Genomic DNA, 27009 nt, shown 5'->3' with positions numbered 1-27009 from the left:
GCCCGAAGGGGCCTGTTAAGGTTTTTTACGTTCTCGCTGAGCTCGTTATCTACTGTTAAATTCACTCCTATTAAAACTTTTTTTGTCTTTTTAGCTTTATTATTAAACATCATTACATCATTTTCTTCGCACTTACGCCGCATACAATTCCAGAGCAAAATTACAAAAATTTTAAAAGCAATATACGTCTACAAATCCCAATGCAACGTTATATGTTGGCATACTTCCCCCCCCCCTCCAGGCTTTTCTGAGATGATCATATCACCGATGAGTTTGTTTACTAAGATCGTTTTACAAAACTTTTGTCTGTCTATTATTAACGTTTGTAGGTTTACTTTATTTATTAAATATCACGTTTCTGCCGCTTACGGCACATAAAATTTGATTTAACAGCAAAATTAAAAAATATTTAAAAACTGCATATCTTTACAATTTGCGACAAGAGTGAGCTTGTAGCCATCGAAGAGGGACTAAATGCAGTTTTGTACTTTACAGATCTTAAGGCAGTGTGGATTTTTGTCTGACAGTCGTAGCGCTATCAAATATCTTTCAAACTGGCAAAGAGTTGGTGATAGGTGCAATTCTTAGGAAGCGAGCAGGAAAGAAGCAAATTATTGATCAAGCAATGCGATAAGGAAATACATATTCGATGATAAAGAGGTTTTTAGAATTAAGAACTTTTTTAGGAGATGTAAATAACCCTAATGTTTCACTAACAGAAAGACTGTCGAATGATCTTGCAGAATTGGAAACTTTTCTTTCTATACCATATACAGCCACAAAAAAAGCTGCAATCTGAAGAACTGACAGAAGGCGAGAATGGGGTGTTTGTTCTCTCTGAAATGGAGGGTTTATTGCAGAAGGAATCGTTTTTTTTTTTTTTTCAATGAAGAAAAGAGAAACTAGTTTGCTAGACAACGAGATCTTGCTGGGTTCAATATATGGAGATCCGAAACACGGAATTTTCTTGGATGACGAACAAATTAAAAAGGCTAAGAAATTCATCTATGAACTTTCATTAAGAATAAATTATTCTCAGAACAAGTGAAGAATTCGAATCAGGACAGTCAAACTGCTAACATTGCAATTGAGTCTCTATCATCCTCTTCCAGTGATGAATTAGATTTTGAGAAATATTTTTGGATAATATTGAAAAGGCTAAGACAAAGCGAATGAAAATAAGAAACCAAGAGCCGTTAGATATAAAAAACAAAGAAAATCTTGCCGAAACTACACTGGTGTGCAAAAATTAAGGACGAATTCGAAAAATTAGCATATCAGCTGAACGAAGAGGCAGAGCGGACAGAAAGACCAATCAGGAGATTAAGTAAGGTGATGTACGGTAGCACATGCGCAGATATGCAGGTAGACGTAATGGGGGAGGGTCTGAGTAGTATAAAGCATGTTGTCGGTGTAAGATCAGTATTTCTGTCAAAGAGATTGCACGCCGTATAGCAGTTAAAGTCACACCGAGTTGCTGCCTCAGCGAGAAATGGCGAATAATCAATCAATCTGTTAGACGACATCTGGATGCTTTTACCCGAGGTCGAATCATTGGGAAGTTGGAGGAAGGCCGCAGAGTGACAAGTGTGGCTGCAGAGTTCGGAATTACTCACAGCATCGTTTCACGACTTTGGAGACAATTTCAAACTACAGGAACAGCTATCCGGGGGTTTAGTAGTGGTCGTCCACGAGGAACCACACCCGCAGATGGCCGGTATATTGCCTTACAGGCCAGAAGAAACAGGCGGCAGACAGCGGGAGAAATCGCTAGACACACGACACAGGCGACTGGACGACCGATATCGCGTTTTACCGTGGCCAGAAGACTGCACGGTGGTGGTCTGTTTGCACGACGCCCTGTACGGTGTGTACCTCTAACGCCTGCCCATCGGAGAAGGCGTTCTCTGTGGTGCCGGGAACACCGGAATTGGAGAGACAATGAATGGGGACGAGTACTCTTTACAGATGAGAGCAGATTCAGTCTCAGTAGCGATTCTCATCGCATACTCATCTGGAGAGAGCGGGGAAGCCGCAATCATCCCTCGAACATAATTGAAAGGGGCAGGTATGGAGGTGGCGATGTTCTCGTTTGGGAAGGCATCATACTTGGTAGTCGTACAGACCTTCACATCTTCGACGCAGGTTCAAGTCAACGGGACCCGTTATTGTAACGAGATTCTTCTTCCATATGTGCGTCTTTTTAGAGGCGCTATGGGTCCGCAGTTCCTTTTCATGGACGACAATGCACCATGTCATCGCACAGTAGCTGCCGAACAGCTCTTAGAGAGTGAGGATATTGAACGCATGGATTGGCCGGCACGATCTCCGGATCTCAATCCCATCGAGCATGTATGGGATTTTCCAGGCAGACGCTTGGCAGCGCGTACCTTACCACCAGTAACGATTCCGGAGCTTCGATTGGCGCTGCAAGACGAATGGGCAGCAATGCTTCAACAACTCATTGACACCCTCATTCTCAGCATGGGCAGACGCTGTGAAACCTGCCTAGCAGTCAGGGGAGATCATATCCCCTATTAAAGACCGGATGTTTTTTGCTGGACACCCATCACAGGGATGTTTCGGCCTTCAGTCGCATTGCGCTCCATGCTACTTTTTCAATAAGGCTTCTTTTTATCCCTCCGATTTCTCTTTTAGTAAGTGTTGCTTACATTACTCATGTCCTTACGTATTCGGGATCTTACGGTATTAAATATGTTGATTTGGAAAGCTTTTGTACAAAGTTATATTGAAAAAACTGTCTCGTCCTTAATTTCTGCACACCAGTGTATACTGTTTCTTAGAAATAACTGATGCCAATTTTTCCATTTCATAATAAAATGCTAATTAAAATAAATAATTTGCTATGCCATCAATGTTTTTCTCTAGCATCTATTACTTCTTTTATATTAAAAAAATAAGCTGTAAACCATGTCTATATGTTTACATATATATATAAGGAAGTCGGAGTCATTAAAATTCCAGGAGTCAGAGTCGGGGTCGGTCATTTTCCCTACCGACTCCACAGCCCTGCTCGCAGCAGGGAACCGAATCGGGACCTCTCGAATATGCGCCGAGTGTGTTAACCGTTACACCATAAAAGCACGCTGAAAGAAGGGAAGAAATAACCTTATAACATTTTCATTTATTTTGTTATTTCACTATAAGGCCCTTTTTCACAATTAGCTGCAATAATACGCTTTATAATATCTAAACATTAAGAGTGAAGTATTAAACATAACACCAGATCGAATATCAGTAAATACACTTACTTCAACAGATAGTTGAATACTATTACATAATATAAAGTGTATTCGAAATTCATTAGTAAATTAACATGCCATCTTAGATGGCATGTTAATTAACGGAGGTTTAAGGCACACAAATGGGTTCAAATTTGGGATAAAGGATGAACATTTGTGAAATATAGGCTTTAGGGAATGAGGGCACTTGTAATCTACCTATACCAAAGTCCTACCGAGAGGTTGAGGTTAAGCAAATAATATTATCCGATTCCATATCTTACAGGGATCTTAGTAAAAAAAATGTGATGAATTTTAGGTTGAAAAAAAAAAACAGTTCTATACAGATAGTAAATAAATATAATAATCTTATAAATCGCAAATGTAATAAGATATAATTTTATTTTAGCAAATGTCAAGCATCCTCCAAATCCTTAAAATCAATAAAACTATCAAAAACCTCCGATAAAAACAAAAACAAACAAACAAAAAATGGCAAACCAAAATAGAAACAACCTTCAACTGCAGGAAAGGAAAGTGCAAACAGAAAACAAAAGAAATTTGATCAAACAGCAATCTTCAAACAAAGCACTAAACAATTCATTCAACAATCTGCGCACAATCGTTCTTTTTGAAAGGGCAGCTGCTTGTATTTACGTGTTTTTAGGTATCATTTTACACGATCCCAAAACATTTGACCCAAATGTAAGCGAAGCTACATTACGCTAGAAATCTTTGACGATAAAAGAACCTCAAAATCGCCTCTTCAATGCAGGCAGAAAATAATAAATCAACGACAGTAATTCTTTTCAGTTTTTATAGCTTAAATTCTTTTAAAATAAAAAATTAATTTTTATTTAAAAATTGGAAAAAATTCTCGAACAATCCAAATTTTTCTTCATTATTATTAATATTATATCTGAAAATTGGTAAGATGCTTTCATAATTAATTCGCTGTTAATTTTCAGTTTTAGCCGAAAGGGACAGTTTGCCCAGAAGGGCTATTAATTTCGTTTTGGCATTCTGCGTTGGTTCGCTTTTGCCACCAAATATTACAGCCCTGCATTATATGAAGAATTTTCATGAATGTACGTACGTTTCTTGCAGTATGAAAAAACAACGGTACTTAGAGACATCCAATTTTGAATAACGTAGTCCTCGACTCGAATATGAGCATCTGGAAGCCCAAATTTGGAATTTGTTTTATTATCTATTTCATATTTTGTAACACTTTAAAAAATTTTTAATTAACAAACGCAACGATTTCAAAACCAGCAATGGCAACACTGTACGGAAAATACATATATTTATCTCCAGCGCGCGAGACTGTATCGAAAATTCTAAAAATGTGTTTTTTTAAATATTTTGTAGCATTGCTGTTGAACTGAATGTTATGGCTTGCGCGAAGAACAAAGGTAATACACAAAACGTTAAAAAACGCCCCTTTGGGCGTTATATAAAATCTGAAGGCTTTGAGATTTTTATTTTAAATTGAAATTTTTTCTTTGACTTCCTTTTCTCCAAAAAAAAATTATAACATACGACTTGTGACATTATGACTTACAGAAAGGGAAAATTACGGCATTTTTGCGAGTTAGCCCCTTCGAGCCCGGTAGCGAAAACGCGCGCTTATCGCGGAGGCCGGCAGTGTCTTCCGCGAGCGTCTCTCCAGGGCCGGGGGCTTTTTTGCTACTAAGCCTAAATCCATGAAATTTCCGAAGTATCAACGCATTGTTTAATAATGCTCTATAGAGTATTTAAACGGCTTATGCTTTATAAATATTTTTATATATATACTTTAACTACCTTATTTCTTGTTTAAATGCATATTTTACACATTTCATTTTAATTACTCATCATTTTATGAATTTTAACATTATACATCTGAAAACTAAATATATTACTTAAAATTCTCTTTTCGTATGAAAAATTTTAAAACAGGGATCTACACACAGTCCTACGTTACATTCCTTGAACTCGTAATAACTCATTTGCCGTTTTGGAGGATTTTTCCGGGAATGTGAACAAACGAAGCATCGTCGTCTCATTTTCTTATCAGTCTCTTCTGAACAAAGTTTTGGAAAATGTCTTTCAGTTAATCTTTCAGAATCAATATCAGAATATCAGAATTTCAGAATCAATATCTGAAATATTTTGCATCATTTCTGCTATTTCACGCTCTGTTAAACATTTTCGACGCTTCGACATTGAAACGGTAAAAACAGAAAGAATTCACGTCTAACAAGATCTAATTATTTTCTAAAAACTGAACTGTAAACCGAAATACTCAACGCTTTAGCGCATATAAAACTTCTACTTACAATAAACAACTACCACGTGTGAATAAAGTGCGATGAGACGTCATAAATCACGCCATTCGGAAACATTTAATTCCCCGTTTGTTTATATAATCAAAATCACGTGTATGTGAGTCATGCTTCTCTCATTTCGAGTAGAAGGTCTAATTTACATGTATCTGAAACCATATGGACATACAGTGCCATCTTGTGGCAGAAATTATAGTTTGAAAAACGTTCCAAGGTACTGGCACAAATACGTGACAGTAGGTAGAAAATGCAACAATGCTCTGGCACGCCTGCGTGTCGGCCGGTAGATAAGTGTGTTCGTTGCTGGCACGTATACGTGACAGTCGGCGCGAAGGGGTTAAGTAAAAACTTATATAATTATAAAACATAGAGAGTTGGTTTATGGTTTATTTGATAGACGAAGTTGTGCACTAAGAAATACAGACCGAATTTTAGAATTACGAATCAGAAACAGTTTTTTTTTTTTTATAATAAACTAAAAAAACAGCCCTAATGGGCCAAGGCCTGAAGTGCCCCGAAATCTGCTTTCTTGACCGTGGGCCCCGGGGTGCGTAAGCATATGCCCTGAACAAGTGGTCAGCTTGGGTCGCAGGAGCCCCAGTGTTTAGGTATAATAATAATAAAGTAATAATAATAAGAAGAAAATGGCAATAATAATCATAAAGTAATAATAATAAAGTAATAATAATAAAATAATAACAATAAAATAAATAATAATAAAATAATAATAATAATAACAAAATAAAAATAAATAATAATAAAATAATAACAATAATAACAAAATAAAAATAAATAATAATAAAATAATAACAATAATAACAAAATAAAAATAAATAATAATAAAATAATAACAATAATAACAAAATAAAAATAAATAATAAAAAAATAATAACAATAATAACAAAATAAAAATAAATAATAATAATAGTCTTTTTATAGGAAATTGGCTCGCATACACGTTACACAAGAAGAAAACCCGTTTGCCGGGAATCGAACCCCGCACCGAACTACCATTGTTCAGTTGCTTTTACCGCTCAGCCGCAGCATGAAAACATGTTGTAATATGTGCATGTAGAAGTCACAGGAGATCATATTCCATACCAAAAACATAAACCTGAATTTTTTCCGAGTTCTTAGTTTTTCTAAACTCTCTTTGTAACATATTAATACCATTTTTATTGTTTTATATCACATGCAATGCTCTTTAATTTTTTCCCCCTTAGCATTCGTGTGTTATGATCTTATACATCAAACAGATTCATAACATTAAACTTAAATAGTTTTTGAGTAATCTGTGATTTCATGCATGTAAAAATAACTTTGGATATTCACCATGATGTCGTCTATATTAGATACCAAACTTTCTTGAAGCTGGGGAAAAAAAAGATGTTTCGCGAGGTCTAAGAAAATGATTTCCTCTGCTTTAAAAGACGGTAATTTAACATAAAATGCACATTAAGAAGATGAGCATCGCAAACAGTAAATGAAGCATTTGAGGGGTGCAGTCAAGCGGAAGGGACCATGTATCACCTGCGGAAGTATTCAGGTGATGCCGCTGAGAGATTACTTGTGACCCCATGTGGCGAAATGGGCTTGCGAATTCTTCCTTTTGCGGCTGTTTCCCCAAGTGTTACCTCATGGAGCTACCTGTAGTTTTGCTCCCTTCAATGTTATTTGATAGATAAGCATTTTACAGCATCCACGCATATAGGTAGGAAAGGGAGGAGGGGCCAACCCGCGCTAAAAGTGAAGCACTGCTTTGGAGCTTGGGTCACCAGATGGGGTGTTCTTTGTTTACATTCAGAAGCTCGCTTGACAAGATTCTGATAGTATTTCGACACACAGTTCCATAGAAATCGAAAAAGGGACACTTTCGCGTGAAAGAAACATTCATAGTGTGATGGATAATAGCAATTTGTATAGTTTAGTGACATTTACGCAAAAATCACATCTTGGTTATTTCTCGATAACTAACAACAGCGATTTTGATTATGAATTTGTTTTATAAAATTCTAAGCTGTTGCACTACAAAAATATAGATTTTAAGAAAAATGTTATGCTTAAAGAATGAAAAATACCTTACGGTACATTTAAAATTGTATACGTCTTTCGATACCATTGATAGAGTATTCGCTACTTTTATTTTATTTTCCAAACGTCAAAATGTTTTAAATAAAACAAATTTTTTTCACATCCATATATTATTGTAACATGTACCTTTTAAAATTTTTTAGAGCAGAGGCTTTACTGCTGCTCATTTTAAACCCATCGTTTTAATTTTATATATCTGAAAAATAATCACTTTGGGCTTACACGTTTTATAAATATAAAATTATGTATGTTAAAATATTTGCTTTTTGGTCAGATTAAGTTTTTATTAAATAGAGTGCAAGGGCTATCTGCCTAAAGAGAGAGATGCCATCGTGGAGGAATTTTGAAGAAAAACTGACCTTTGAGTGGGTATTAAAAAAATACTTATAATTTTCATTCAAATTATATTCATATATATTTTTTATGTAAAACTTTCGGGTGTATGCTAAATTAGTGTAAATTACTTTACACGAAAAATATAGTGAATGCACGGAAATTAAAGATTTGCACATGCCGGAAATGAAAAATAGGAAATATGTATGGGTATTTATGCATGTGCTTGCAAAAAGCATGTATCTGCCTTTGACAAAATACTTAAATATTCATTAAATTATTTATAAATGGATTTGAAATGAAGAATTTATTCACTTATAAACAACTGTGAAAGTACTGTGAAAAAATCTAATGATTAAATGTGTCTAATTTATAATGATTATAAATGTTATCTAAATATATAATAACCTTAATATTGAATTGTAAACATAAATTGAAATCCTGTAGACAAATACTTTATAAAACTATTTAAGCAAAAATTGTTCGCATTGGAAAGCAATCTGTTAAAAGGTATTGTAAAGCAAATGCTATGAGATGCGCACTTAAGAACGTAATAAAGATTTTTGGAATATGTATTGTTGAAATGAAGGGTAAAAAAAATCTGATAAGTATAATTAAAAGAATTATTCCCCTTACATTTTATAATAACTCAGTTACAAGTTTTAAATAATACTTAAAAAAAAAAAAAAAAAAAAAAACTTATTTTATTCCCTTTCAGAAATATTCAGAGAAAGTCAAGTACTATTTAATACCTATTTAATTATTAGGAAAATAATTCTCTAATTTAAAATGAACCGAATAGAGCATTAATTATAAATTGACTTACATTTTTTGATTTAAAAGAAGCCAAAAAAATCATGTCATATTTAAGAAAGTATTTTAGGAAGAAGCTCTATAAATAGAAAAGAAATAATGCATAATTTTAATATTAATAATACAATAAACTTTGATCTTAATTTTTGTACCTTAACCGAATAAAATCGAATTACCTTAATTTTTTTTCTAATGTAATTAACGAAAATTTGTGAAAATATTTCATTCAAATTAAACCATTCTGAGAAAACTGTCCTGTGAAAAGTATAGCATTTAATTACGTTGAGAATGAAATGTTGTTTAAAAATATGTTGTTTTCACATACTTAGGACTCTAAAGTGTTATAGAAAAAGAAAATATATACATTTATATGTATATTTACGACATAATTACAAAATATTTACATCCGAACGCGTCAAATCCCATAGAACTCAATGGTAAATGACCCAATGTTTTGGTCACCACGTAGGGATCGCCGGTGCTTCAGAGCAGGGTACGGGAGAAACTTGTTTAGGGCGACTCCATCTTACTTCCTACCTCCATGCAACCACGACGGAAAAAAAAAAAAAAAAAAAAAAAGATTACCTTCTTTATTGTCTCATTTCAAACCATCATCTTCTTTCCAAAAAGTTTTTCTACATGTCTGATAGATAGAATGAAACGTGCAGAAAGTAATAAAAACTATTTTCAAGAATTCATTCTTTTTTGGGGGAGGACGTTATTAAATAAAAATCAAATTTATGAAAAATTGGCCAAGATTTATTAATTTACCTAGAATTTACACTAAAAATAATATACAGGTATATACTTCATTGGGTCGCCACCGTTTTTAGAACCATTTTGACATACCGATGATTATTATCCTGCAATATACTGCCGTTGCCATCTTGCTTCTGTAATTCTTCCACTAGAATGATAGGCCACAACTAACTGAAAACTTAAATAAATACTCTTTTAAATCTTAGGTTTTCATAACGAAGCCTTAAATTTACGTTAGAGATTTTTATTTGGGTTAGTTTCTATATTACACCCCCATCCACTGAGATATTCATTCCTTTTTGTTACTTGTTTTTTACTGATGACAAAAAGCCTTAAGCTCCGGAGCGATAAAAAAAAATCTATCAACCCCCTGTTTCGCAAAAATGTTAAAATTTTGGGTTCTAAAATCAAATTTCAGGTACACACTAGCGAGCTGCAGCCAAAGCAAAATTTATAAGTTCTATGTACCCCTGAAAAGCAAATAAATAAAAACATTCCAATATAAATGAAATCAGTTAATTCTTTTCAAGCAACAAACAATTCGTAAATAATTTCTTTTGTTGCCAAACCAGGAAACAAAAACTTTTGACACTTCAGGTTTATACGTATGATGTCATGATTTAAATTCAATGCATTACAAGCACATTTTCTCAATATCAATAAAAGAATTAACTTTAAATCACATATCGTGTCAGTTATAATTAACAAACAAAAAAGCTGCCAACCGCAGCTATTTATTTAAAATGGTGACATTAACGAAACATTTTCGACATACAATGACGTCACAAGTAATCGCGTGCTTTCTTCAATCTCAGAACATGACTTTATATTATAATAATATATTTAATGTTTGGCAATTCCCTTTATTTCAAATTTAGTAAAACAAAGTTTTGATTAACAAATTCTATGATTTGAAAGCGAGCAGTGGCAACACTTTTTCAAATAAAACATTTTTATCTCCAAAGCGCAAGACTGTTGCCACTCGGAAAAATGAGGGCAAAAATTAGCGTTTTCAGAGTTTTTAATTAATGTCTCTAATTAAAGTCGTGCGAAGATAGGAACGGTCGAAATGACTTCCCACGAATATTTGAAATCGGAAATAATATATTTAATGTTTCTCAATGTTATTTTTATTTCATATTTTGTGAACTTACAAATTTTTTATTAACAAATTCTTTGATTTGAAAGCGAGCAGTGGCAACACTTTTCGAAATAAAGCAAATTTTTTTCCTCCAGCGTGCCACTCTGTTGCCACTCGGAAAAATTAGGGCAAAATTTAGAGTTTTCAGAGTTTTTAATTAATATCTTGGCTGAATAAAGTCGTACGAAGATGAGAATGGTCGAAATGGCTTCCTACGAATTTTTGGAATCCCCCCGGGGGGGGGGGGTAACTCTCACGAAAATCAACTCCTCACCGTTCGGAAGAAAAAATGCTACAAACAAACAGACGGTTTTAATAGTATAGATTCTATATTTCACATATTTAATTCTATTTAGTGTGCCATTATTTTTCAGATGAACTCCAACACCATCTAAAGGATATAATAAAATAATTTGTTTAGAACTGCTTACTATTGACATCAAACTCATGCAAATAATAATTAGAATTATAGCATTTTAGATAGAGGCACAGAATGACTATTTTTATTAATAGAAATAATTAAGTTGTTTAATTTTACAGTTCTTAATATTTTTCAGTTCTTTAAATAATTCAGTTTTTCAGTTCTTTCGTGTTCTTTCATTCTCAGTTTCAGTTCTTTCGGGTTCCTTTATAGTTAAGTTACAAGTGGAACTATCAAACGGAATTAAAAGATCTGCTTAGATAAAAATACAAAATTTAACCTAAATTGTATATTAGTTATAGCCAATTCTTTTTCTCAAGCTGGGAAATAAAATGTTAATTTAATAATACGGTTTTACTTCACAGGCAACCATCTTACGAATAATAGTTAAATAGACTAATAAAATTGAAACGTTCAATTATTATTATTATTATTATTATTATTATTATTATTATTTTTGCGCTATGAACTCGACACTCGTGATCCTTTCTGACAAAGGATAAAATTTAGAATTATGCTTTTTTTTTTTTTTTTTTTTTTTTTTTTTTGTCTCTGACTATAATCGAAATTTATTTTTGAAAATATTCATAAAATTTCGGCATTTCCCAATATGCTTTTGTGAAATTCCGGTTGTAAATCAGTACAAACATGAACAAATTTTTTAAAAAAATCACTAAAATTGTGTTCAAAATACATACTTCCGTCAAAACATCGCCTTCGAAATTCTCCTAAGATTCTTATTTACTTCTTCCTTTATAGCAAGAGGAAAAGAAATAGGTATTCCAAATCGAAAAATTCATTCTTTACCATGACGTTCGCTACTCCTGTAGTTTCATACGTACAAACACTGGCGACTGTAGTTGGACAACACAGTTGGCACACTTGCAAACATTTCCAAGAAACAAGGTACACGAGAAATAGAAGGAAGACGTTCGACTTTAAGATTCAAATTTTTCTAAAAATAGAACCAACGACAACCTGGATGCCTAATTCATAGCTCTTTCAACTGCGCGTCCTCTACATTTTGATTTATTAGAGAAAAAGGATAATATTTATAAACTCTAGTTATTTTCGACAAAAACAACAACGGGAAAAAAACAGTTTGAATCTTTTTCTGGAAGATAAGCTTGATGAACTTGATTTTGAATGAGACAGATAGTAAACTTTTCAAGGTCAATGAAATAACTTTAAAAAAGAAATGAAGAAAATATACTTAGTTTTTATTTTATTTTTTCGGGGGGGGGGGCTATGAAAAAAAAAAAGGCCTCGAAGCCTTCTAGAAATGTTAGCTATTAGTGTTCTCGCGTTCCTTCAGAGAGACAGTTTTTCAAGATGAAATGAATTTGCTATACACTTTGTTTTATGTTCGAATTTAAGTATTTATCGGAGATAACAAATATTTCAGTTATTATTTAGTATACAAAAAAATTATTTAACAGTTTAGATTATTCTTCCACTTAATTTTAACTAGTTAACTACATTGTTGCGAATTTTTTATATTAGTAAATTATTTTTAGTAAAATTATATATGAAATTGTAGTACTCTTCTGCATAACGTAACATGAAAAACTTGAAAGCGACGAAGTTTTATTAGAAATATAACAATACACGGGCGAGTCTATTTAACATTGAATAAATGGTTATCTCGCAAATTGGCGAGATAACATCAAGTTGGCAATGGTTTTGGTGACTTAATGTTTTATCGCCAAATTTGGCGAGAAACTGAAAGAAACACATTTTAGTCCGGTCCCTGAATAACTTATTGATACTGTAACTGAATAAATGTAATTGATCCCTATATGTAACTTTAACCGTACCCGCTTCCCAGTAATTTCGAGAAATGGAAGGTACTAGAAATTTCTCGGCGGCGGGTGAAAACTATATAAGAAAAGAGAACGCACCATTTTCTCAGTAGTTGTTTAGTTCCCTCTTAGTTCGGCGTAACTTTGGAGCATTGAGAGATCTCCGTAGGAGCTTCGCCTTTTTAGATGCGCATTGTGTTGTGTTTAACGCTCTTTTAGTAGCTTGGAGTGTAACTACTGGTTGTGCTCTGTGATACTGAGGACAGCCGTACGAGTATTGTTGCGTGCGTACGGGTTCGTAATAAACTGAATGCACACAGCTCCGATAACAAGTTTATAAAATTTACTTTATCAAAAGAAACATTTCAAAGATCTAGAACTTTCCACAAAAAAATAGTCGTACAACTCTTCACAATATCACAGAGCGCAATCAGCAATTACACTTCAAACTACTATGATTGTAAACGTTACACACAACGCAATGCAAGGCGCATCTCAAGAGCTAAGCTAACTCTGAGATATCTCAATACTCCGACTCACGCTGAACTAACAACCCACAGCATGCTCTCTTTCCGGTCTTATATAGTTTTCACACAGCCGCCGACATATTTCTAGCACTTTCTACTTCTCAAAATTACCGGAAGGCATATGAAGAGAGAATTATAGTTACAGTTATAATATTAAATAATTATAGGCGAATCATAGTTGCACATTATACTTTCCTTACAAAAAATCAATCACAGTTATTCAATTACTATGCCTATTATGGTGATACATGGCCGCCACTTTCTCGCTATTTATCGCCAAATTTGGCGATAACAATAAGTCGCTAAAACCATTGCCAGCTTGGCGATATCTCGCCAAATTAGCGAAAAACCCATTTATTCTATGTTAGACTTGCCCGTATATTCTTTCTTTTCCAGCGAGTTTCGCTTCTTTAGATTTTCATGTTACATTATGTCTGTTACCTTTATTTATGAAGCATCGCGTTCTCCGCACTGAAACCGTAAAATTCAGTTCAAGAACAATACCGCAAAATAGTTTTAAATTGAACTTATCTTTAGAATTTCCGATACACAGTCTCGCGAGCTGGATATAAAAATGTTTTTTCTGTACAACGTTGCCACTGCGCTAGAAGTGAAGTACTGCTTTGAAGCTTTGAAGCACACCCGCGCTAGAAGTGAAGCACTGCTTTGAAGCTTGGGTCACCAGATGGGGTGTTCTTTGTTTACATTCAGAAGCTCGCTTGACAAGATTCTGATAGTATTTCGACACACGACAGTTCCATAGAAATCGAAAAAGGGACACTCTCGCATGAAAGAAACATTCATAGTGTGATGGATAATAGCAATTTGTATAGTTTACTGACATTTACGCAAAAATCACATCTTGGTTATTTTTCGATAACTAACAACAGCGATTTTGATTATGAATTTGTTTTATAAAATTCTAAGCTGTTGCACTACAAAAATATAGATTTTAAGAAAATTGCTAAAAGAGATCTGCCAAAATTTATTTTCTAGAAGATTTGAAAAGTTTGAAACTTGATGGCTAAATGTAAATATAAAATTATGTATGTTAAAATATTTGTAATTAGGCACATAGGTCAGATTAAGTTTTTATTAAATAGAGTAACGCATGCAAGGGCTATCTGCCTAAAGAGAGAGATGCCGTCGTGGAGGAATTTTGAAGAAAAACTGACCTTTGAGTGGGTATTAAAAATAATACTTATAATTTTCATTCAAATTATATTCATATATATTTTTTATGTAAAAGTTTCGGGTGTATACTAAATTAGTGTAAATTACTTTACACGAAAAATATAGTGAATGCACGGAAATTAAAGATTTGCACATGCAGGAAATGATAAATAGGAAATATGTATGGGTATTTATGCATGTGCTTGCAAAAAGCATGTATCTGCCTTTGACAAAATACTTAAATATTCATTAAATTATTTATAAATGGATTTGAAATGAAGAATTTATTCACTTATAAACAACTGTGATAGTACTGTGAAGAAATCTAATGATTAAATGTATCTAATTTATAATGATTATAAATGTTATCTAAATATATAATAACCTTAAAATTGAATTGTAAACATAAATTGAAATCCTGTTGACAAATACGTTATAAAACTATTTAAGCAAGAATTGTTCGTATTGGAAAGCAATCTGTTAAAAGGTATTGTAAAGCAAATGCTATGAGATGCGCACTTAAGAACGTAATAAAGAGTTTTGGAATATGTATTGTTGAAATGAAGGGTAAAAAAAAATCTGATAAGTATAATTAAAAGAATTATTCCCCTTACAATTTATAATAACTCAGTTACAAGTTTTAAATAATACCTAAAAAAAAACTTATTTTATTCTCTTTCAGAAATGTTTAGAGAATGTCAAGTACTATTTAATTCCTAATAATTCTCTAATTTAAAATGAACCGAATAGAGCATTAATTATAAATTGACTTACATTTTTCGATTTAAAAGAAGCCAAAAAATCATGTCATATTTAAGAAAGTATTTTAGGAAGAAGCTCTATAAATAGAAAAGAAATAATGCATAATTTTAATATTAATAATACAATAAACTTTGATCTTAATTTTTGTACCTTAACCGAATAAAATCGAATTACCTTAATTTTTTTTCTAATGTAATTAACGAAAACTCGTGAAAATATTTCATTCAAATTAAACCATTCTGAGAAAACTGTCCTGTGAAAAGTATAGCATTTAATTCCGTTCAGAATGAAATGTTGTTTAAAAATATGTTGTTTTCACATACTTAGGACTCTAAAGTGTTGTAGAAAAAGAAAATATATACATTTATATGTATATTTGCGACGTAATTACAAAATATTTACACCCGAACCCGTCAAATCCCATAGAACTCAATGGTAAATGACCCAATGTTTTGGTCACCACGTAGGGATCGCCGGTGCTTCAGAGCAGGGTACGGAGAAACTTGTTTAGGGCGACTCCATCTTACTTCCTACCTCCATGGAGTTTGTCAATCAAAAATTCGTTAAAGTTTTACAAAATATGAAATCGATAATCAAACAAATTTCAAATTTGGGCTTCCGCGTGCCTATATTCGCAGTAGGATGACGTCATTCAAAATTCGATGGCTCTGCGTTACGTTGTTGTATCACAGTGCGAGAAATCTACATACATTGATGCAGTGTCGTTGTATCAAAAACCAATAAAAAATCATAAATCCCTATAAAAACTTTTTTTTTTTTTTCTGTATTCTTTGACCATTCTTCAGATTTTTTTCGTGTCTTTGATGATAATAAACGGATTTCTGTTCATTGTATCATTAAAATACCTCCAAGATTCGGCTGTTGTGGCAGAATATTTTTTTGCATTTTTGTCCAGACAAATGCATGTTTCTCATGAAGAGTTCTGCAGCACGTTCTGCGTTCGGTGATATGTCTTGTAGAAAGACGATGCACATTATATTTTCCCGCCCTTTTCAGATTCAAATAAACATTAATTCCTTTGTTTCCAGTTGACATTGAGTATTTTAACGATTCTGAAATTCTCCTTTGACTTTACGGGTTCTCTTTAACATGAAGGTTCTTACCTTTGCAATATTCGAAACACACCGTTTTTTTTTCCCCCTTGGATATGTGTTTGGAACAATTTTTCTCCTCGAAGCCAAACTTTTCTTTAGGCTCAACAGCTGCCGAGCGGTTAAAGTCGCTGAACACTGGTAATTCGGTGCAAGGTTCGAATCCCGGTGAACGGACTGGCTGCATAGGCGCTTCTGTGGTTTTCCCATGTGTAACGTGTATACGAGCCAGTTTCCCTTAGAAAGCCCTCCACGCAGGCATCCCTCCCCGCAGGCAGATAGCTCTTAAGACTTTGCCGTAATTATATAAATTAGACCAAACAATTGCTTATTTAAAGCGACATTTTGCATAGACGATAATTTATATTTTCAAAGATATAGTTGCCGTTAAAAAAATTCCAAGCAGATTTTTTTTAGTCCAAAGGGGCTTTGTCCCTGAGGGACTATTGTTTTCGATTTGCGATTTTGCGTCGAATCACTCTGAATGTCCGTTTCACTTTTCAAGCTGTTGCCACACATTGTTAGAGTCCTGCATTATATTTAAAGAAATTAAATAATGAAGAATCTGCGTAAATATATGTATGTTTCTCCCATTGTGATAAAACAACGGTACCTACAGCTATCCAATTTTGAATGACGTAATGCTACTGCGAATATGGGAATCTGGAAGCCCAAATTTGAAATATGCTTTATGATCGATTTCATATTTCTCAAAACTTTAAAGAATTTTTGATTAAAAAACTCAAGGATTTCAAAGCGAGCCATGGCAACGTTGTACAGATAAACCATTTTTATCTCCAGCGCGTGGGAATTTGTATCGGGAATTCTAAATATACGCTCATTTTAAAATTATTTTGCTGTTGAACAGAATTTTATGGTTTCAGTGCGAAGAACGTGATATTTAATAACTAAAGGTAACAGACAAATTGTTAAAAAGACGCCTCTTTGGACGTAATTTAAAATTTGAAACCTTTCAGATTTTTATTTTTTATGTTTATTTTATTTATTTATTTATTTTATTTTATTTTATTTTTTTTTTTTTTTTACAGCAAAGCAAAATTGTCTAAAAAATGTGCGAACATTCTCTGTATTTTTATTGCTTATCTGTCGAGTGCAGGCATTTTCCTGTAAGATACTTTCAAAATCCAGACTCCATCCATTTGAACAACAGATGCTGTCCAAACGATTTGAATGAGGATGATGCGAAAAAACACCTGCAACCAGCAAGTAAATGTATATAAATACAAAGGGGAAAAATTTTAATGCTTAAGGGATGGAATTTTTCTTGCCTTTCCTCAGCTGAATGATTTCTGGTTTACGTCGAAGTCGACAAGCTCACTCCACTCCACTTTTACAGCATTGCGTCATTCACAAACTGGAGACCTGCCAAGAGGTCTCCTCCAAAACCGGGAACTGAAGTCTTCTCCAGCGATCCAGGGAAATCCCTTCATCTATAATGGATGCTGCAGGAGGAGATCCAGCATTCTGTAGTCTGGTGCTTACAAAACTCGCATTTCCTTTTTGTTCCATTCGCATTCTCTTTTCTCTAACCTAACCTTGACACTTACAACTTTCAATTTGGCGAAATTGCTTTCTCTTCCCTCCCACCCACCCACAGCCTAACATCTCGCGCAAACTTCAAAGTTAACACTAAATTAACTTGCACTAAGTTCAAGTAATATTGTGTATGGAGTGAGGATGCTTTCGCAAGGCATAATGATCCAAATTGTCGCCTGCTGGCGTTTCTCCTGCCGACACGAAATTTTATTTTGTCTTCTACGCAAATTTGTTGTTGCTAATGCCCACTTATCTAACTTACAGTCAGCCCATGTCTACGAAATTACACGTGGCAAGGAGGGCAAGTTTACGCCTGCCGTTGGCAACAGCCTTGAGCACCTTACAGTGCGATTTAGCTCAGGTGCTTCCTCCTAATTTTGATGGACAGTACTCCGGGGGGGACGGGTCCGAGGGTCTCAAACTCCTCTGCCCCTACCACCAACCTCTCGAAAGGACTATCGGCTCGCCGCATATTTAGAGTGCCCCATGCCGAACGGACACTATACAATTACAAACATCCATGCCTTCTCCAGGATTGGAAACCAGGCCCGGCTAATCTTTGGAATATGGTAACAGGTAGTTTGGCGACATTTTGGTAAGGCGATAAAGGTTACTAGCTAGGACTTTAGCAGTGTATGTACATGGATAAAGTCAAGAGCGTGCGCAATGGCATTTTTGTGCAATTCTGGTTTGTTTTTTTAGGTGAAAATAGGTCGACGTGCACATGGTTACCGTGTATGTGCAATTCTTAAAAACGCGGCAAGCAGTTTGCGATTCTGCACTTTCTCCCAATTTCGCACCTAATCTTCGTCATGATTAAGCAATTTTGTTCCATAAAAGTTCTAGCATAATAAGCGTAATTCGGCTAGCAGATTGTTGGGAAAAAATGTTGAGTAAAAAAAACAAAAAAAAAAAAAAAAAATGCCTTTACTTCGTGAAAACAAAATGGCTTCCAAATAAAAACTAACAGGTTGCTGTAGCAGGGTTGGTCGCCAAATTTTCGCCAAAAAATCGCCAAGTTACCATAATCCATAAAAAATTAACCCCAGGCCCTTCGGTAGACAGACAGCGACGACAACCACTGTACCGATTGGGCGACAACTGCGCAATTTTCTATGACAATATATAAAAACGCTATTCAAAGGAGAGAATCCACATCGAAAAATTATAATTTCAAGTACTGTTGTATAATGTTTCCAGAAAATTTGTTTCACCAATGCCTTCATTATCTGCCACGGTTAAATTGCTTTATCGGATTAAGCTGAGTTAATAGAAATCATAAGCCCCTCAACCTTGCATCGATTATTGCACCTAAATTTGATAACATTGCTACGATAAATGTATTACTGCTTTAGTAAATTAAGATTTTTTTGTTCAGTACAGCCCTACGTAGAAACTGGTTAGGTATTTTAATCCCACTTCGGGGAATGGGATTTTAGGACCTTGTATTCCTTTTCACTTAACAACCTCTCGAAAACACTTTCGTATTAACGAGCTTTAAGTGCCCCTGTACTGTTACACCATCTCGTTCCTGAACGTTCATGCTTTATCTTGTACATGTCATGACAGCCAGCCACCGTTACCATACCAAACGCATTAGTGTCAGTAAGACAGAAATTATATAGCATTAAATAACTAACTATAGCATTAAATAAGATACTGAGTGCTAGTAGGTCGTCCAAGTTTCGATTCCCAACGTAAGGGCTTGTTTGCATGCATATTCACAAAGCCTTCTTCTATGGCAATTATAGTTACAGTTATAATATTAAATTATTATAGGCGAATTATAGTTGCACATTATACTTTCCTTACAAAACATCAATTACAGTTATTCAATTACTATGCCTATAACGGTAACAAATGGCCGCCGCTTTCTCGCTATTTTGGCGATAACAATAAGTCGCTAAAACCGTTGCCAGTTTGGCGATGTCTCGCCAAATAAGCGAAAAACTCATTTATTCAAATTCTTCTGATTTATTCAAATTTCTGATTCTTCTACGGAGGTCTTTATAAGAGAAACTGGCTCGTATATCCGTTACACATCAGAAAAACCGCGAAAACGCTCGTGCAGCCAGCCTACTCCCCGGGATTCGAACCTCGGACCGAACTACCAGTGTTCAGCGACTACACAGTTCGTCGCCTAGTGGGCACCAAAGAATGAAAGATTTACTCCCCCCCCCCCGCTCTTGCACAAGAAAGGAAAATAGGTTGCCATAAATTAAGAATTTCGTCAAGTGAGTTTTTCTGGAAAAAGTGCCCAAGATAAATATTTAAATTTATCAGTGAATTTCTTATCAAATTTTACATTTAGGAATAATTAGAGATGTAGAATCGAAATATGGAAAAAAAAATCGGTATGTTATTCCAGAAAATGTTTGGATTTGTGTGTCAAAAATACCCCATTGAAACTGTTTCGTATACAAGTTACACATGGGGGAAATCCACGAAAATGCCCACGCAGCAAACCTGTTTGCCGAGATTCCAACTTCGGACCGAACTACCAGTGTTCAGCGACTTTACCGCCCGGCCGCTGGTGCGGCTTTAAATGTGTATACGTCAGCCTTTCAGATCAAAATACACAAGTATGAAATCGCTAAGCATCAACCAAAGCGACTGAACTACAATTTTGTAATTTCAGACCTAAAATGTTACTTAGACCTGGCAAACAAAAAAAAAAAAAAAAAAAAAAAAAAAAACTACAATTTTGTAATTTCATACCTAAAATGTTACTTAGATCTGGCACACACACAAAAAAAAAAAAAAAAAAAAAAAAAAAAAAAAACTACAATTTTGTAATTTTATTCCTAAAATGGTACTTACATCTGGCAAACAAACAAAAAAAAAAAAAAAAAAATTTACAATTTTGTAATTTTATACCTAAAATGTTACTTAGATCTAGCAAACAAACAAAAAAAAACTACAATTTTGTAATTTCATACCCAAAATGTTACTTAGATCTGGCAAACAAATAAATAAATAAATAAATAAATAAAATTTAGAACTTTACCCTACATTTAACTCTTTATTTCGACGAGAGATACAGATACAGCTGTGAGCTAAAGCAGCATGCAAAAGTACCTCAAGACAGTTCTCTAGTTAATTATAAGATAAATTGCGACACGAGTTTAACAATTTTAAGCGCCGTTGAAGAAATTTATATGATAGCAAACCTTATTATTATTATGAATTAATCAGTACAGTAAAACTTAACCTTTTGTTTTGAGGGCCGTAAAAAAATTGCAGCGAAAATGTATGCGCAAAAGCGCCAAATCTAGCAAACACGCCCATTTAACAGCGCGCCAAATCCAGCGTACGCGCTGGTTTCAGATTGCGTAAGTTTATATAGTTCTATATTTCTTAAGACGCCATTGAAATACTAATTTAATTTTTAAATCCTTTTTTGATTTTAAATCCTTTTTCGATATCTTATGGATTTAACAATTTGGGAATTGCCCATGATGAAAAGTCGGCAATAGAATTTTGGGTAAACTGCTTGACGCGTTTTTAAGAATTGCACATACTCGGTATCCATGTGCACATCGACCTATTTTCACTTAAAAAAAAAAAAAATCCCAGAATTGCACAAAAATGGCACTGCGCACCCCCTTGACTTTATCTATGTACACATCGACCTATTTTCATTTAAAAAGTAAAATAAAATTGACAAAAATCCAATTGTTTTTACTCTTGTAAAAAGCGGCAAACAAATAATCACTTATTTGTTTGCCACTTTTTACAAGAGTTTTACGATTCTAAACTTCTGAATTTCGATTCTGAATATTTTCAAAGAAAAGGCATCATTCATAATAGAAAATTACGTTTGAAAAACCAACGAGATGAAATTATGCTTTAGCGATAAGTCGGTAGCGAAATAGCGATGCAGGAATCCATTCAGTTATGTTTAGCAATTTTTATATAAATTATAATAATGATCTGAAATAGTTATTTACTCTTATGCTTCCATTCAGTCATGTTTAGCCTTTTTCATATAAATTATAATAATAAAAAATTAGTATATGAAATTAACCTTTCATCTAAATTAAAACATCATGCTTAAATTTTCTCAAATTATCATGCAGTATTACAATATCTCACAGTAGTTATCTTTTATCTACTCAAATATCCAATAGAACGTAATTCAAAACAGCTAAAGAACGCTAATCCGCGAATTCGCTACAATCAACAACGGCAGTTTTCTAAACAACAACAAACTAAGCAAGCAACTACTACGAACTGAGATGTTTTCCTCCTTTTATAAGATTTTAAAATCACGCGCTAGAATTTTCCAGTACTTTCTCGAAATCAAAAAGAGATATTTATTTATTTAACGCACGCGCTCTTGTATTTTTAATTTTTCCGGCTTAGCTTTCTTTTAATATTCGTCACGCGCTGCACTGCGCGAGAAATAAAACCATTTAATTTATAATTGAACTAACATTAGCTTTTTAAATAGCAAATTCGTAACACTATTATACTTCCTTTCTTGCCGCAATTATTAGGGTTGCCGCAATTCTTTTTGGCAGCACTGGCATCAACAATAGTTTGGTGATTTTTTACAGCCCTCGAAACCGAATAGTACCCTTAATTTTTAGCACAGTACCTTTCTGTCTGAAATATAGCTTTGTTTACATTCCTAGTAGATGAACACATGAAATAGCTAATCGTGTAAACTAAAAATTACAGTTTTAGAAGGCAAAACTCCAAACACTACAGGGACAATATAAGAATACAATACTGAGACTATATAAGAAAACAATGCAGTCGTTTTTATCTTAAAACCTTGAAAGATGGATGAAAATTTGTATCCTTGCATAGTCAAACATGGCATTCGATCAAAAAATTTACATTTCTAATCACAAGTATCTTTTATAAGCATGATGATCATAAAAATAAAAGTTCTATGTATCGAGTTTTGATAAATACTAATGAGGCGGAAATTATTCACTTAAATCAAAATAATTTATTAGAATCGAATACATTGTTACAAACAATGTCATACAAATATTCCGATATAAAAATAATAGCTAACGATTTCCTTTAATAAACTTACATCTTTAATGATAAATCTAATTAAAAGCTCAATCTAAAAATACTTTAATTTTTAATGTTCCAGATTTTTCTATATTTACTTTAAGAATATAAAAAATAATTATCAAAATAATATTAAAAATATATATATATAAAGAAAGGAAAATCTGAATGCTTTCAGATATTAATATTACGTTCAAAGGGGCGTTTTTCTTAATGTTTTGTATGCTACCTTTATTTATTAAATATCATATTCTTCGCACTTAAAATTCAATTCAACTGCAATATCACAAAAAAAAAATTTTAAATGAGCATATCTTTAGAATTTCTTATACACAGTGCCACACGCTGGAGATAAAATAAATAAATAAATAAAGTTCAGTGTTACCATTGTTCGCTTTGAAATCGTTGCTTTACAAAATATGAAATAAAGTAAATTCCAAATTTGGGCTTCTAGATGCCTATATTCGGGTGAAGACTTACGTTATTCAAAATTTGATGGCTCTATAGGTAGCGTTGTTTTATCACAGTGCGAGAAACATATATGAATTCATGCAAATTCTCCATTATTTAATTACTTTAAATATAATACAGGCAGATAAATATTTGCTGGAAGCCATTTGAAAAGTGAAACGAACATTTAAAGCTTAAAAGATGCAAAATGTCAAAAAGAAATTAATAGCTCTTCTGGGCTAACGCCATTTGGGCTAATAATGTAAATAAAATTACAGAAAATATACGTAAAATATTAATAGACAGTCTGTGCGTTACATCCAAATTTTATTACCATTAAATATTGTTATTGTTGCAAACGATAGGGATCTCATTTACAATTAGAAGCTCTACAATCGAGACATATTCATATTATATAAAGTTAGAAAAGTCTTCTTTGAATTGACTAATTAAATAAACATCGTTAACACTTGTTGCAGAATGTTATTATAAAGAAATATAAAATATTTCATTTTTTTGTTGATCAGCAACCTGTTCTTCACACGGAAAGCAAATTAAAGAGTTTATGCTTCCTTGATTGGCAATAAAGTCCTTTTCTCGGGAAAACATTTTTGCTTATCTAGTAATAAAAACAATAGCGTTTGACTTTATATATTAAAAAATAAAAGCAATTCTGAAAGATTTAATCTAGCTACACCCCTAATATATGTTTTAAAATTCATATTTAACCTCATATTTCGAACTTCCCCCAAATGTTTTAATATATAAAAATTTAACCAATTTTTTAAACGAATAGAAACAAAAATCCAACATAAAAAACAAGAAAAAGTATATATATGCTCTAACCTGCAGTAATCCCGGTACCTTCAACAAAATGTTTTAAGAGTATTTGAAACTGGGATGTGTCAACATATCACTGTCCGAAGTCAGTATCAAAAATGACGAACTCTTTCTTCAACAGTCCCTTGGTAATACTAAGTTTTCTTTCTACGCATGCACCATTCAAACAATGAAAATAAGATCCCGCGCGTTAAAAAAAAGCGTGACAGCTAAGAATAGCTCGTATGGAGCCTGCCGCCACAAACCACTGCTTAAGTTCTGAAAGCGGCTCCGGTTGCCATAGGAACCACACCCAGAACTGTTTGCAGTAAAGCCAACTTGTTCGGAGACGAAGAAAATAAGATAATCTAAACAAATAAGTCTCTGCGGGTGTTTAATTTACACATCCATTAATCTTAAAAAAATTAGGGCTCGTACCACTACCCTCATGGCTTATATAAGTATTAATTTAATGTATGTCTGTATTAATTAACTATTTAATTTAATGTATTGTATACAAAGTTACTAGCTGCTCCCAAAGAAAAAAATTATGAGTTCTGTGTACAGCTGAAATGAAAATGCATAAAAATATTTCAATATGAATGAAATAAGTTCATTCTTTCCTACCAACAACCCATTCGGAATTAATATTTTTGTTGCCAAACCAGGAAACAAAAACTTTTGACATTTCAGATTAACACGTACGACAACATGATTTAAATTTAATGTAATATAAACACCATTCTCTCAATATCAATCAAAGAATTAACGTGGCAAAAAAACATATCGTGTCGATTATATTAATCTGAAACAAAAAAAGTTGCCAACGGAAGCTATTTATTTAAAATGCTGACATTAACGAAACATTTTCGACATGCAATGACGTCACATGCAATCGCGTGCTTTCTTCGACGTCAGAACATGACCTAATATAATAATAATGTATTTAATGTTTGGCAATATCATTTTTATTTCATATTTTGTAAAATTTATGATTAACAATTTCTACGACTTGAAAGCGAGCAGTGGCAACACTTTCCGAAATAAAGCGGATTTTTATCTCCAGCGTGGCGAGCCTGTTGCCACTCGGGAAAATGACGACGAAAATGATCGTTTTAGGAGTTTTTAATTAATATCTCGGTTGATTAAAGTCGTGCGAAGATGAGAATGGTCGAAATGGCTTCACAAGAATTTTTGAAATACGGCGGGTATCTCTCTCGAAACTCGACTCCTCACCGTTGCAGAGGAGATCATGTCACAAACAAATAGACACGCGCAGATTGTTAATAATATAGATACCACCGTGACAAAACAATCATTTTGTGTTATACAATACGGTCTACTTTAAATAAAAATATTATCGACTATATTTTCATTTCAAATACAAACTTAGATACTTGCACAGTAAGAAAAACACGCCAGAGTGAAACATAAAATTAGCAAATGCAAGAACCTTGTGTCTGGGCGTAGATTTAGGTAAAATCTCAATCGATTTCTAGCGTTAACAGATACAGGTCTCTCTTCAACAGCAACAAAAAAAAAATCTCCAAAGATTTGCAGATTTCTTTGAATGCTAATTTTATGAAGATTGTAACTCAGATAAAGTTACCACAGCTTTCTGCCTAATAAAGCATATCTTCGTGAAGGAATTCCTGTGGGAAAACTGGTTAGTCTTTAAGTTTCACATAGAGAAAACCCCGAATAATTTATGTTGCCAGACCATTTAGTGTTATCTAAACCCAGGACAAATTATTAATGTTCAGCAATCTTATACACTTGGTCACTGGTGGCTAAAAATAAGAAAAAGTTAAACAATGGACTATAATGTGCTTGATAAGACTTTGACTTAAATTTAGCATTATCCACACAATGAAATAACACAGATCCTGACCCTTTGTATGCTTACAATGAAAGAAAAATCATCTGCAAAATTATGTGGGACAGGTGACAGGCGAAGAACAGTTTCTAGCAGTTTATTTTTTGGTATGTTACGCTGATTTCAGTGTCTTTTTCCTATCACGAAAAAATGTGACATGTACACCACATGACTTCCTTGTACAGAATATTAATTTATGTGCATTTTTTTTCTGCATTTCATTTAAACTTATTTCATTAGAGATGGATTTCTCATTCAATTAATTCAGTTCTCACTTCGTGCCAAGGCAAAAAGACATAAAGTGAAAATATCATCATTAAAAATTGAAAGATCTAGAAAAACATAAAACAACAAATACTGTTAAAACAATTAAAAAACAATATTTACAATTAAAATTAAAGTTTCTATGCAAGAACAAGCCATTCGGCCAGAAGGCAGATTTTTGGGTGCACGAAACTTAGTTTATTTTTGGTCCTACTCAGCAAAAAGACACTGAAAGTGCAGAAGCTGATTTCACTATTCTGCTGAGTTTCACATGTAAGCAAATATGGCTGCTGTGGTAAACAAAAATTATGCTTACCCGCATTTTAACAACTTTTAAAATTGTGGATAATTCTGCAACTATTGCATGCAGAATAACTAAAGGTATAAACACCTTAACCGGAAGATAAGAATAACATAATTCAATCATTTCTAAAGCAAAAGATGCACAATTTACAAATATAAAATATGTACTTCTGGGTGGGGCTGCTTGCAACCAAAAAGGAAAGTGT

General features: G+C 33.4%; 1 protein-coding gene across 6 annotated transcripts in view; it reads right to left on the bottom strand.

Annotated features, from left to right (window-relative positions):
* LOC118191559 (uncharacterized) overlaps window positions 1–27009 on the bottom strand; it is a 369008-nt gene that overhangs the window by 298297 nt on the left and 43702 nt on the right. The window contains exon 1 of one of the 6 annotated variants that reach the window (XM_085812150.1): window positions 24388–24535. The exons of 4 other annotated variants lie outside the window; for them this stretch is intronic. The gene's annotated coding sequence lies outside the window, so the exon portion shown is untranslated. Of the gene's footprint in view, window positions 1–11825; window positions 12302–24387; window positions 24536–27009 lie in introns of those variants that run through there. One more of the 6 variants, XM_085812151.1, reaches the window with a different exon arrangement.

The sequence above is a fragment of the Stegodyphus dumicola genome, chromosome 2 (assembly GCF_044657685.1).
Source record: "Stegodyphus dumicola isolate Sdum_Otavi_A_Nest chromosome 2, ASM4465768v1".
NCBI lineage: Eukaryota > Metazoa > Arthropoda > Arachnida > Araneae > Eresidae > Stegodyphus > Stegodyphus dumicola.
This window is presented reverse-complemented; position numbering and strand designations above follow the sequence as displayed.